Source organism: Brassica oleracea, chromosome C8 (assembly GCF_000695525.1).
Source record: "Brassica oleracea var. oleracea cultivar TO1000 chromosome C8, BOL, whole genome shotgun sequence".
In the NCBI taxonomy this organism is placed as follows: domain Eukaryota; kingdom Viridiplantae; phylum Streptophyta; class Magnoliopsida; order Brassicales; family Brassicaceae; genus Brassica; species Brassica oleracea.
The window spans coordinates 8,340,329-8,354,170 of NC_027755.1; the positions used below are offsets into that span (position 1 = coordinate 8,340,329).

The 13,842-nt window shown below is 37.9% G+C and overlaps 1 pseudogene; it reads left to right on the plus strand.

Annotated features, from left to right (window-relative positions):
- Positions 1–314: 314 nt before the first annotated feature.
- Positions 315–6,903, plus strand: LOC106308584 (annotated as a pseudogene).
- The last annotated feature ends 6,939 nt before the right edge of the window (positions 6,904–13,842 follow it).

Consider the following 13,842-nt stretch of genomic DNA (forward strand, 5'->3'; position numbering starts at 1 on the left):
GGGGGGGGGGGGTTTCCTATCACAAGCCCTTCTCTCAGTGGTTGGTTTATACAGTTGGGTTGCTCTCCTTTGTCCTGGAAAACGTCTAAGCAAGATCGAGTATCTCGCTCTTCGGCCGAAGCCGAATATTGAACCATGGCTGACACCGTCAGTGAACTTATTTTGGATTCATAATTTGTTGCCTGCATTTGGTATTGACAACAGCATTCCCATTTCTCTTTATTCTGACAGTCTCTCAGCCATCAATCTTGCCGTGAATCCGGTCTATCACGCACGCACGAAGCATGTAGGGAAGGATTGTCACTTCATTCGTGATGAAATTAAATGATGTGACCCAGACCATCTCAGCCATCAACCAGGACGAGACAAGCGATCCAACCATCTTTCCTGCCGGTACAACCAGCGATCAAGGCGATATGGGCGATTTGATGGTGCAAACTTTGTTTGGAATGGTTCCTAAGGTTCATGAGCTCACTTGGACCAACTGTGGACACTTCACTCATCAAAGGAGTCATGAGGAAGGGATCAGTCGAGCTAAATCTTGCCTGGAACGAGCTAACTTGAAAGATAGTCGATATTTCATGATTTTCGACCCATTCATCCACAAAGGGCCATTCGATGGATCACTAAGTTTTTCTTTGGTTTCTACTGACCCAAACCCATCCATTATCAGTTCTAAGTCATGTTCTTGGGCCAGACCACTCAGGAAAGCCAAAGGAGGCTTGTTGGACGATTGAACTTGTTTTTGGCTACTTTTGGGCCGAAATGAGGTTTATAAGGTTTCTAGCTTTTGTGAAGAAACAAGCAAGGTTTCTTTCAAGATATTTTCGACCAAGTGAAGTCCAAGGGGGTGCAAGATCAAGTCAAAACCGTGTGAAGGCCAAGAGTTAGTCTTTGTTTTAGTCAAACTCATTATTGAGTCAAGTCTTTGTTTTATGAGTTTTATGTCTGGTTTTTAGTTCTTTTATTTTCGATTTCCCAAGTCTCTAAACTCTATAAAAAGGCCTCATTTTGCCATAAATAAATCAGACTTGTTTTGTCAACCTTTGTGTTTACTTGAGAGTGCTTCTCGTTTGTTCCTTGTGGACATTTTGATCTTTGGTGGATTCCGAGATCAAACTGGTCTATTAAGATATTCTTCATCATATCTTGTGGTGCCATTCGACCAGCCGCAGATCAGAGAGGCATCCTAAGTTAGGCTCTGGGTGTTGGGTTTAATATACTCAAGGTTCAAGCCACACGATCTCTCCAATCCAAAGCTCCATCGCCAATCTCCTTGAAGATCGTCTTAAGTGCACTCTTATGTGTTGGGTTTAACATATCTAGTGTGCTTGCTCCAAGACCTTCTCGCAGACAAGAATAATCCATACCTTCCTCAAGTGATTTCAGGGACTGCTTCCTTGCTTAGGACGCTGATACACTAAAATTGTGTTTTGTTCTACTGCAAGCTAACAGTGTAGATGTAGTATTTGAGATTCAATTCCAAAGGACCAGTTTACACTTTATTCTTACCAGTTCTTAATTTAGCTAAAACAATGAATGAGTTTTAAAGTTGATTGAAGCTTAGAAAGCAAGTAACAATTAAACAAAAGGGTTTTTCAAAGATGATAAGCGAGCTAAAGAGTGATTGGACGGGTTACAAAGGATGCGAGCCAAATAACTATTCAAGTTCTTTCAGTTCGAGTCTAGAACTCGGGTAGCAAGGGAAGATCAGCCCACTGTCGTGGTGCTTCTCCTTTTATCCATCAATCTCAATACCAAAACTCTTGTTTGGATTGAGATACGATGATAAACATTAAGAACTGACCCGATCTGTTCAAAAGACACCCTAATATCTACTTTCGCTGATTAGGGATGTAATGCTCATTCATGACAAATCTAGCAACCTATTACACAGTTAATGAATCGATTCAGCCTAAGATCTAACATTAAGCGGCCAGTTTAATGCAAGCATTAAGACATTTATTAATGAAGACAATCAATATATGCTTATTTATGTTCAGCTCGCGATCTAGCACCCTAACACCCTAGGCTAACAAGACTGACTACTCAGTCATAACAAGAGAAAACACAGAGATCAATTCTGAATAGTACTGCATGTTAATAAAAGAGATAAAAAGAGGGTTCCAGGTAATCTTCTCTATGGTGAGAGAGATGGAGCCTTCTCCCTTTACAAAGTCTCAAATCACGAATCTCCCAAAAGCTCAAGTCTGGTTCCTTGTCTCTGAAACAGCGTAGTAAAATAATAGAAAATAAGAAAAGATATATTGCAGGTCTCTGGCGGCTGCAGGAGATAAAATTGGGATGATTAGGGTAAATTCTGAAATATTAGAAGTTTCCATAAAAATCTCTGCCGCGGGAACAGACACTCGGATTGCTCCGCTCGATCGGGAACAACCAATCGGACTGCTCTGCGTGAAAACCTCCAAATTGCACTTTTTCTGTCCTTTTTGCTCCAAGTGACCTATCTTCCCTCATGTACAACTCCAGACCTGTAATGAATCGAAAAGGACTAGGAAGAATCGATAAAGACTTGAAAACCAATTAGAAGACATATATACAAAATGTCAAAAACACCATATATCAGACACATCATTAAGCGAGGTCTCATTACTACACATCATGTTTCTACGAAATCTTAGTTAGCGGATATCATGACGAAATCCTTGGGACGTAAGGAGTCTGAAGCTTTTTTTGTCAAGCTAGGCGTTTGTGATCTCCACGCTCCACCTTGAGAAGGGGGATGGATAATTGGGCCGATATGGCCCATGTATATATCTGTTAGTCGTTGTAAATTAGGTTAACGACATACGTAACTTGTAAATTGTATATAAGGCATTGCCTCTCTATTGAATAAGACAAGAATCACCTTCATAACCTCTTAGTGTACTTGATACCAGAACGTATCTAACTGGTTTATGTTTGAACTTGAGCATGTTAACCAAACATAAACTTGTAAACTGTAAACGCTTTTTCCATCGGATTTTTCAAATAACTAAAAATATTGAAAACAATTATTACTTTCTTTTTATATACACTAAAATTTGTATACATCAGTTATCTATCCTCTAAATCATATTAGGTTCTTTTCGATATGATTCGTTCATAAAATTTACTTCGTAACTAAATCAGGGCGATGGAAGATGAATACTATTGCGTTTGCGCGGTTATTACTGGTTATTCCGCATCCGCAGCCAGCACTTCAGTCTCCACTGCGAGCTGCAAGAGTTAGGCACCCTCTGTTCATTATGTAATCCCCTTCTTAATATTTGAGAAGCACTTTTATAAATAAACCTATATCCCATGTATGATTCATAACTTTGTCATTTCCTAGGTGTCAGCACAACATTCCACCTTACAACTTTTTTTTAAATAACCCTTTTTGACCTAGACTAATTACATGTCATGCTATTACCAAAAACATATAATATATGTTTCATTTTATGCATCTTGATTCTAAGCATTTATTCTAATCATTTATTCTAAGCATCTTGCCAAAAATATATAGTCTCACTTCATGAACGTGTTCACTAAATTTAGAATATTGAAACTTTTTATACATTCATGTCAGGATACTATTGTATAAAATGTGAACTCTATAGATAATATAATTTATATGCCATGTTAAGTTATATCAATACTTTTTAACATCCCTATCAACTCGAGATAATATTATGTCATTGACCATCATATTATATAATTTTTCTAATTTATGTTATATAATATACTATGCTGAATAAACCAAAACCAAAATGATATACTATGTTGTGCGATTCGTCTCTGTGTTGTTGTATATTAGTTAGTTATTATTAGTAATATATTATTAGTAATATGTTAGCATAATAGTTGTATATACTCGATCACATCAACAATATAATCGTATTTTTATTCTGATTATAAACACTTAGATACAATACGAAGATGTTACTCGAAAATGAAACATATAGTCCATGATATATTTGAATGAATCGGAAAAAACGCTGTCATTGGAGCTTGATTAAGCTATATTTTCTTAATGGAGTAAATCTCGATGTTAAATATTGAATGCTCCAATTCAAAAGATTAATGAAAGTTGGTCATGAAATTTGTCAATCAAATATTTTTGGAATGATTGACTTTCGTGTTTGTGGTATTTCAATTATGGGAAGTCTATTGTATTCTTTCCAATTTTAGAGGATAATCTTCGCACTGATTGAGCAATCGTGACATATGTGATAGTAACATAAGATGTTAAATCGCTATGGTCAAAATTTTGATTAAATATGCGATCAATTATGGATTTTTGGCGTGATTTTAGGGTTATATGCAATTATGGATTTCTTAGTCAATATAATTTTTTTTGTTCATTCATTTATCTATAATACTAAACTAAATCACTAAAAATTATTAACCTTGATGGTATGTGGTATAATGCGCAATGCACCATCAAAATTTATGTTAATGAACTACACATCAAGGTCAATTGTCTACTGTGTTCTAACTAAATCATATCATAAGCATTTCAAGTTTTGTTGTGTAGAGTTTACACACACTCTGTTAAAGACACTTGCGAATAACACTAAAACATTTTAGATATATTTTTAAGATATTTGAAAAAGAGTATATATTCATTTTATTTGTGACTATTGTTCGTGATGTATAACTATGATCACTATGATTCATGTATTGAAAATATAACTGATCTTCATTATTGTTCATTGTTACATTAGTCTAATTGAATATTTTCGAATATTGCTGATATTTTGAGCAATTGTTCGTGTTATATAATTTTGAATCCTTAACCAAGTTCATAGCAATGAGTGTTTTAACCTCCTATATATCTATTCCATTAACATATAAACTTTAGCTGTAAAGTTTTTCTTAATGAACAATAGAAATCAAAATATATGCAAAAAGAAAGGTATAAAGAAAGATTGTTTTTTGGTTGACAAAAAAAAGATTGCTTTTTAACGAGTTTTTATTATGTTTTTTGTAATGATAGAAATCTCACGAATTTCAGGGTAATCTTTAAAAAATCAATAGTATTTTTATTTTTAAAATATGGAATATATTAAATACGGTGGTCTATTTAATTTAAATGTTAAATTTTGTGTGCACGTTAATTTCGAACTTTACGTATTTAGAAGAGTGTAATTTGGTAAGATCTGATTATGTGCATAAAATAATAATATATTCTATCCCATTAACGAACTATAAGGCTTAAATTTGGACAATTAATATTTCAAATAATGTTATTATCTAATTAGCTCGTAGTTTCTTTTAAAATTTTAAATATCCATATAAAATGCCACCATTTTTATTTTAGATAAGACCCAATAATATGTTATATATAACAAATTCACAACTCAAATAATACAAACCTAATATAAGAATGTAACCAACATATAAAGTTGAAATAATGAAGTAAAATATAAATGCCATTTTTTTATATTCTCATCCCGCACAAGGTGCGGATTACCACCTAGTTCACTTTATAACACTAGATTATGAGCCTATCGATTTTATGTAATTATTATGTAACTACAACTTACTCATCTAACAAATTTAAAGTTTGTCTTATAAATATAATAATTAGTTTGTGAATATGTTCCTTACAACTTATTAAGCTAACAAATTAAAAGTAAAATTTGCAAAAATCATAATTTTCATGACTCTATCAAATAGATCTTCAAGATCTATGGAATCTATATAAACAAAGATAAAAGAGAAAAGTTAACAGACCAAAAATTTCTTATGTCGAGTTTCTATTTTAACGAATTTCTAGAATTCTGTAAAGTTACAAATTAAAATTTTATTTAATTGGTCGTAAATAAAACACACATTTCTCACCGAAGACTCGCTCAAAAGTTACAACAAATACTTTACCTTTCTCCTTGTTTCTCTCTTCCCCACTGACATTACCTTTCCCACACGCAACCTAAGAACGAACCCTTTTCTTATTCCTCAAGCAATCTACGAAACCAATCACAATATTTCTAATACGACCGTTTTAACTCCACAGTCTTCAACATGTCTATGCCCACGACCGAAACAAACAATATCAAACCAGTCCGCAATCTCGTTTCAACGCCGGTCACAATTTATTTGACCGGTGGCCTTCTCATCATTCTCACCGGTTTCTTCTCCTTCTTCTTCTGTGGATCTTTTCTCAAAAAACTCTTAAATATTTGGAACAACCTTAGAAACCGAAACCGTCCCAGTAACCTAATCCAACCTTCTATTCCCCCTGAACATGCTGGCCTTGGCTCCAAGATCATTCAATCGTTCCCTGAGTTTCCATATTCGGTGAAAGATCGTGGGATGGATCAGTGTTCTATTTGTTTGATAGACTTTATGGATGATGATACCATGAGGCTCATTTCTACTTGTAATCACTTCTTTCACACAATTTGCATTGATCTTTGGTTTGAGTCACACAAGACTTGCCCGGTGTACCGATGCGAGCTTGATGTTCACAAGAAAAGCAGCCGGCTATTCCTGAAGTTGACTTAGTTACATCTGAAAGCCATGAAGAGCGTTTGTCCCGCGACCCTTTGACAACCATCGTTCACGAGGAGCATCCTACGACTACTACTATCGGTATTAATTTAGATCAAACAGACGATATCGAAAACTATGAAAGGCGAATGAAAGAGCCAAATTTGCGGTTTTGGAGGTCACATTCTACTGGACATTCTATTGTTGTTAAAACCGAAACCGAACAAGCAGCAGAAGAAAAGGAAAAGGAAGAATTTAATATACATATTGAGATCTCTGGAGAATGTCAATTTGAAGATCACATGAGAAATTTACCGAACAGAAATCTGTATTGTGTTAGGGGAACTTACTCAGTAGGATAGAGCCTTAGAATGTGAAATGGGTTGGCTAATATATCATTTACTGGATCCAGCAATGAAATTGTGTTCTCTCGTCTTAAAGGTCCAATATTATAATTCTTTTGTATACCATAGGTTATATACGAAGTGTGTCTTCTGCGGACTACAAGAAACAGTGGATCATCTATTCATCTCATGTCAGTTTGCGACATCAGTCTGGGAGGCTGCACCATTTTCAAATGTACAAGCCACTCTAGGAACAACAAATTTCACATCAGCGCTGCAAGCATCGCGCAAGCTAGTAAACTTGCCTCCAACTGGCGTACACCTCGTCTCCTTGTTCCCATGGATTGTTTGGACCATATGGTTAACTAGGAACCAGAGGATCTTCCAGAACAGAGAATTCGATGGAATGGCCACACTGACAAAAGCAACCACTGACGCTAGAGAATGGCAACAAGCACAACAAGAGGTACACCGAGCAATAGAACTTCAGACAGACCCGGAGATACAACCAACATCAACCATCATCATCAACACGGATGCAGCCTGGAAGGAGGAGACAAAAACGGCTGGAATTGCTTGGATCTTCTATGATGTCAATGGGAAGCCGTTTCGACAAGGAAGTGGAACAGAAGAATGGGTGAGCTCTCCAATCATGGCAGAGGCGCTTTGCCATCCGTGAAGCACTCTTACAAGCTCGAGGTCATGGCCATATCAACATCGCAAAATCAGGACAATCAACGGAAGATACCAAATCAAGGGACTTTATGGAATCCTTCAGGACATCCACAACTTAACTTGTTATCTCTCCACCTCTGTTTTCTCGTTTATTTCTCGCAAAGACAATGTTGCAGCGGACAACCTTGCTAAGAAGGCTCTGCTAAACTTCTTCAACTGCATGTAAAACTCTTTATGAAATTAATGCATTAGTCGTTCAAAAAAAAGGTTATATAAGGTATTAAAGATTGTAGTAATGTCTATACTCTAATATATGTACTTGAAAACAAGCCAGAGGTGTTTTTGATAGAAAACCGGTGTTAATGCGATGGGTGTCAATTTTATAGATATTAGTTATTGGGAAAATATGAGAGTATTCTAAAGTAGAGAGAGAGCAGTGACGATATACTTTTATTTACAAGTTGTCTAAATTTTGAAAATAGAACAGGCCAAAGCACATATGACGATGGCATCGGAAATGCAAGATGAATTGGCGGAGTTGATCGAAAGAAGAAAGCAGTCGTCGCTAGCCTTCTCCATCTGATGCGTAAAACGTCTTCTGCTCAGGTACATTATTGAAACCGTTAAATAAAGAAGCATCTAACAGGTTGTATTTGGGTGGGATCTTGATTACATTCACTTTCATCAGCTTCAACTTTGAATATTTGCTCGCTCTGTGCATGCCCAGTTGGAAAAGCTCCCAAAGAATATTTTGGGCATTAAACTACTTTTGGTGTTTTCGTTAAAGTTAATATGTCACACACCAAAGACCTAGCCACCTAGGTTTAAGTCCCAGAATGTTCGTTGAACTACTTTGGCTCTTCTGGGTGAAGATCATTTGGCGTGTCGATGCTGATAGCTCTCCAATAATTAGTATTTTCCTTTGTTAATTTTTGGTTTTTAGTTTTTGTTAATCTGTTTAAGGTTCGGTATAAGATCATTTTTTACATCAGTTTAGGATCGGCTTTATTTTTTTATGTCAAATAGCCATTCTATTTTTTAACTTTGAAGTTGTCTGGGTAACAAGACCAAAATAGAACAACCAACAAAACAAAGGTTACTGTGACAAAATCTACTTATCTTAACTAAAAATATGCAGTTCTATTTTGTCTCCTAAGCTTGGAATATGACAAATCCTGGAAGCATGGAATCTTTTCTTCAGTCTTTGTATCTCTTCCAGTTCAGTTGAGAAATTCAGCCAATGTCTCTGGATCTCTTAACATCGCTATTACATCCATGCAGTCTTTGTAAATTACTGACCAGTCTAATTGTGCAACATACTTTTTATATATCTCCATTTCACTAGATCAATGCTATTAAAATAATTTTTTTTTAGGTCTCCTTAGTTTGATAAATATTTACCATAGTGCCATTTCATTTAAAGTTTAATTAAAAATATATGGTAATTATTTGAAATATCCATACATGATGTTTCCCTTTTTCTTAATTAAATATAGCTGTGGTAAAGTCTGACGTTTGTGGAATCCCCTTGGTCCAGTGGTTTACCAAAAGTTTATTAATACTTCTACTCCAAGATGTTTGGGTTGCTCCTCATAAAACAGGTAAAAATGTCGGTTGTAGAACGTCTGAAAATGTTTTCATACTAATTTGAAATAGCATAATTATCAATTGTTAAAAAAGTCTGAGATTTATGAAATCATACTTTAGTAAGGAAACATTATATATGTGGGAACCGAAATTCACACCGTCTATTTCCGTGATTGGAGGAAAGTCAAGAAACCCTAACTTTCCCTGAGGTCCCGGATTCTCTGCAAGAGCCAACGACAAGTGACAAATAAATATAGAAAAAATGAAAAGACAACAAAAAAATTATAGAGAAAAAGTAGATCTTATTTCGAATCCGCCTAAGAGCGTTGCGATCATTATAAAAGATTAGAAAAGCTTTGGCTGCAAGAGATGTCGGCGAGTTACCTAGTTCTAGCCACCTAAAGCCTTAAAAACCTAGTTGAGTCGCAGCTTGATATCAACAAACGAAAAAGACATGAAAAACGGTTTTGTTGATTTTCGGACTGAACCTTATGAAAGGCTGCCTACATACCCCTTTCGAAGATCAAGCCGAACGTAGTTCAGTTGAAAGAGTGGAACAAGAGATTGAACTGCCTGTGCGAGTTCGTCTAGTGATTGAGTGCAAGTCATAGAAACACAACATGTCGAGAATAATGCCTGAACTTTCGAAGTGCAGAGAGGTCTAAGAGTCTAAAAAAAAACCGTCCTTGCGCCTCTCGCCTTCGCGTCCCTTATATACTCCTCCTAGGTCGATTTGGGCTTTTATTTTTCTGCCCTTGGGTCGAGTATATCTTCTCGCCGAAATATTCCATTTACCCGATCTTCATGATTATCCTTTGAAACTTGACATTTATCTCTTTTCGCGAATATTCGATAAACCACCATAGTGACTTTGGACCGATTCTCGTAAAAAAATGTAAGCGGGCTTTTGCCGCGTTTTAGACCCTCTGGGTCGTTTTCGACTAAAACGTTTTTACGATTTCTTTCGGAAGAATTGCCTTTAGTACGACGTCGGTTTAACGAAATAACGTAAATCAATCGTATAGCCAAGACAACAATGGTGTTAAGTTAACCGTTATCGTTTTGTACGATCGATCCAAACTTTATACAAAAAAATAAGTCTTCGTCGTTTTTATCGTAAAGTTTCAACGATAACTCCGATCGAGACAAAACAAGAGACTATTTGACCGAGATCCGAAGGAGGGAGTTCCGGAGATGAGAATGCATGGTGTTGGACTGATCCAAATCGCCTGATGGAGAATTGGACAAGACTGATCCAAGTCGCCATTGGGTGAGTTGGGTGTCGTCCAACTTGCCCGATGGCGGTTCAGACAAGACTGGTTTGGTTGCTTCGGTGCTCGGGAATCTTCTGTCCGTATTTTTATTTTCTTTTTAGAAAGTGTTCTCGGGAACTTTCCAACATTGATTTTGTCGTTACTGATTTTGACCCCAACAGTTAGCCGCCCAACACGTAAGTATCGAGTTCGATTCTTGCGTGCGGTTAGACAAGTTAGGAAAGTTAGGCGGAATTAATGGTATTAAATGGTCTGCTCACTCTACTAAGAGTGGAAGGCGATAAGATTGGGGCTGCGCCTTGTAAAGGCTTCCTACATACCCTTGTCGAAGGGATCAAGCCTTTCGTAGTTCGTCTTGGAGTTAAGGTTCTTATAACATGTTTTCCAATAAGACCTTTGCGGTCTAGTTGTGTGTCATGTAGAGATTATCGGATGTTGCTGCCAATGCATTTTATATTGAACCTTTGTTGGCCTCGTGACTAGCCTTGCGGGCCGTTTGCTTTGGCCTAGTGTGGCCGCATTTATTTTTTGGGATTAGCCGCGTGTGGCTTTGAATCCATGCCGCTTGGCGGCTTCTTTGTAATGAATTGAGTTTTTCATTTTAAGAGCATGTTTGTATTCGTATGAATGTAAAAGGAAGATTATGAGTTGTCATCTCATATTCTAACTCTTTGATAGATCACCGTTTTCGTTGTTCATTTTAGGCGGAGAAATTCAAATTTTTTAATTTTGCGAAGATTCGTAAACGTTGGAATATACGAAGAGACAACTTTTGGGATCTCGTATCGTTAAATACCATGCCTTGAGATGTTAGAGACCAATGTGATGGGTTTAGGGTAAGACCTAGGTTTACCGTCTATGTTAGGGTGTGCGATGACTACTTTGGATTACGTATCCCATATGCGATTTCAAACTGATGCGTACCGATTTAAAATTCACGATAGGTTCTCGGCTTATATGACTTGTTTGGTAAGAATCGAGCACCTCTCCAACGACAATTTTTAAGTCGAGGAAGTGCTGACCAAAATTTTGGATTTCTTTTATAGCGCTATTATCCTCGTGTCGGATGTTTGAGAGCTATCTCTATGAGATGGCTAAGTCTGTTTAGGACGTTATGAGTTTGTTGTGATCAGCAATAAACGTAATGGTAGATATTACCTTTTTCGAGTCTTTGCGAAGAATACATGCTTGAGGAGATGTTAGTGCGTATGACTGTTTGGTCTTCCAAGAAGGTGTCTTTATTGAGGAAGGTAATTTTGTCGAAAAATAGTTCTTCAGGCGTCTGCGACGTCTCGTGATGCTGAAGATTGTTTTTTTTGTATGCCGCATTTCGTTCTTGAAAGGTTTGCGGGGTTGAAGATGTTTCTCGATATTGCAAAGGATTAGTCTTAACCCTGCGTTGGAGAAACATTTTGGCTTGTCTACGGATGTCCGCAGCCAAAATTTGTGTTCACTTTTGAATTTTAAGGAGCTTGATTTATGATAGAGGAATTAGGACCAAGGGGTCGCGTAGATTAGGACCAAGGGGTCGCGTAGATCAGTCCCTGGGAAGAAGCGTTTTTCTTCACTATGCTTTGTGAAGAGTTGGCCTCCAGAGATTTATTTCGTGTATTTTTAAGGATGCTTCGTGTAATACCCGTCTTTAAAAAAAAAAAAAAATACAGAGCTCGGAATAGTATCGACGGGAAAACCCAAAGTTGGACAAAAACCCTTATTTCGGTATTATGGAATTTCTCGGGGAAGCCGAAGGCTCGGGAAATATTTATCCTCAAGGTTAAAGTTAGTCTGGAGTTTATTAAAAATATTCAGCTCATCAGATTGGGAACGGAAAAATATTCGGGATTGATCACGGGCCAAAAATATGTCGGAAGGGTCGAAATCACGCAAATCGACCGAGAAGCACGAGATGTCTCAACGCAAGGGATCAGAACGTGGTGTCAATCACTTAGCAAGCTGTCTGTCTACGAAGCACGACGTGTCTCCACAGGAAGGAGTGTTTCATGCAACTTGACAAGTAGAAGAACAAGGTGTCGCAGTATCTGCGAACAGCGCATGCAAGCTGACATCCAGTGGCCTGTGTGTCGCGACACGTGAACACCATACATGTTGAGAGCCATGTGGACGTGGTGGTGTCTTCTAGCGTGTAAAGGAGGCATGCAACAGGGCATGTGGACGCCCGTGTGTCGCCACGCATTCGACCGGAAGCATGCGGGACGACACACAGGCGATCGGGTGGCTCATTTTTATTGGCCAGCAACTTCTATATATACCCAGCTACCCTGGTTCATTTTCACTCATTCAGACACACCAAGGACACTCTAAAACGTGGGTTAGAGAGAGAAAGGGAGGAAGAAGTGAGGTGCTTTAGAAGTATAGACATTTCCGAAGACTGATAATTCTTAAAGAATATCGATCGATACTCCTTTCAAAATATCGATAGACACAACGATTGAGACCTCATCCAGACTGATCCTCTTCTCAACGTTCCTCGGTTCGCATCCGGTAAAAACTGTCTTTTACTTGATTTAACCGTTTTCCGGGAATGTCTAATTTTCAAGGATCGATCGAGAGTTGGTTTTCTGGGAACTTTCAGGCATTCATTCCATCGTGACCGGTTTTGACCCCAACAGTTAGCCCCTCAGCTAGCTAGGATCCGTGGGCCTAGGTGTGAGGTCCTAGCTTGCGGTATGACTTGTTTTGATGGAATTAGACGTAATCGTTTGCCGAAAGTCCGAGAATGAATATTAACATTTTTTCCTATATATAGGTGGAGTAAGTTTTTTCAAAGTCTTTATTAACTTCTCTTCACAAGAAAATTTCTCCAAGGTAGAAATTTCTCTTATCCTCTCTCTCTTTACCTTTGTGTCAAAGTTTTTGTCTTTCAAAAAAATGACTTCAAGAAAGAGATCCTCTAAGAAAAAGACTTCCCCTCAATCATCTTCTGGCAATCCTTGTACCAATGAGGAGATTGTTCCCAAAGAGGAATTCGAGGTCGAGCAGAAAGAGAAGGAAGCAAACTGGGACGCTTTATGCGGTTCGATAATTCCTCCGCCCGAAGTCTTCTATCCCACAAGATCTGCGACGCAGCTTGATCTTACCCTTCCGAGCAGGACCTCTCCCGCCTAGCTTAAGAACCTTCGGGAGTTTTACATAGTCCCGAGCGGGGTTGTGTTTCGAGTCCCGGTGCATGGGGAGAGTACAGAGGATCCCCCGGAGGGATTCTTCACATGCTACGAAGCTTTCCTGACACGTTGTCGCATGTGGTTCCCGATTCCTGAGACCATCGTCCGCGCACTCGACCGTTTTGAGCTGTCGATCAGTCAGCTAAACGTTGCAGTGTTGCAGAATTTTCTTGGTGTGTTGATCCTGAGCTACGAGCTCGGAATGGACCTCAGCCCCGATGACTTTGAAGGGCTATGGTCGACACGAAAGACCTCGATTGACTACTCATACCGCATGGCTCCTAAGAGACATATGTCGATAAT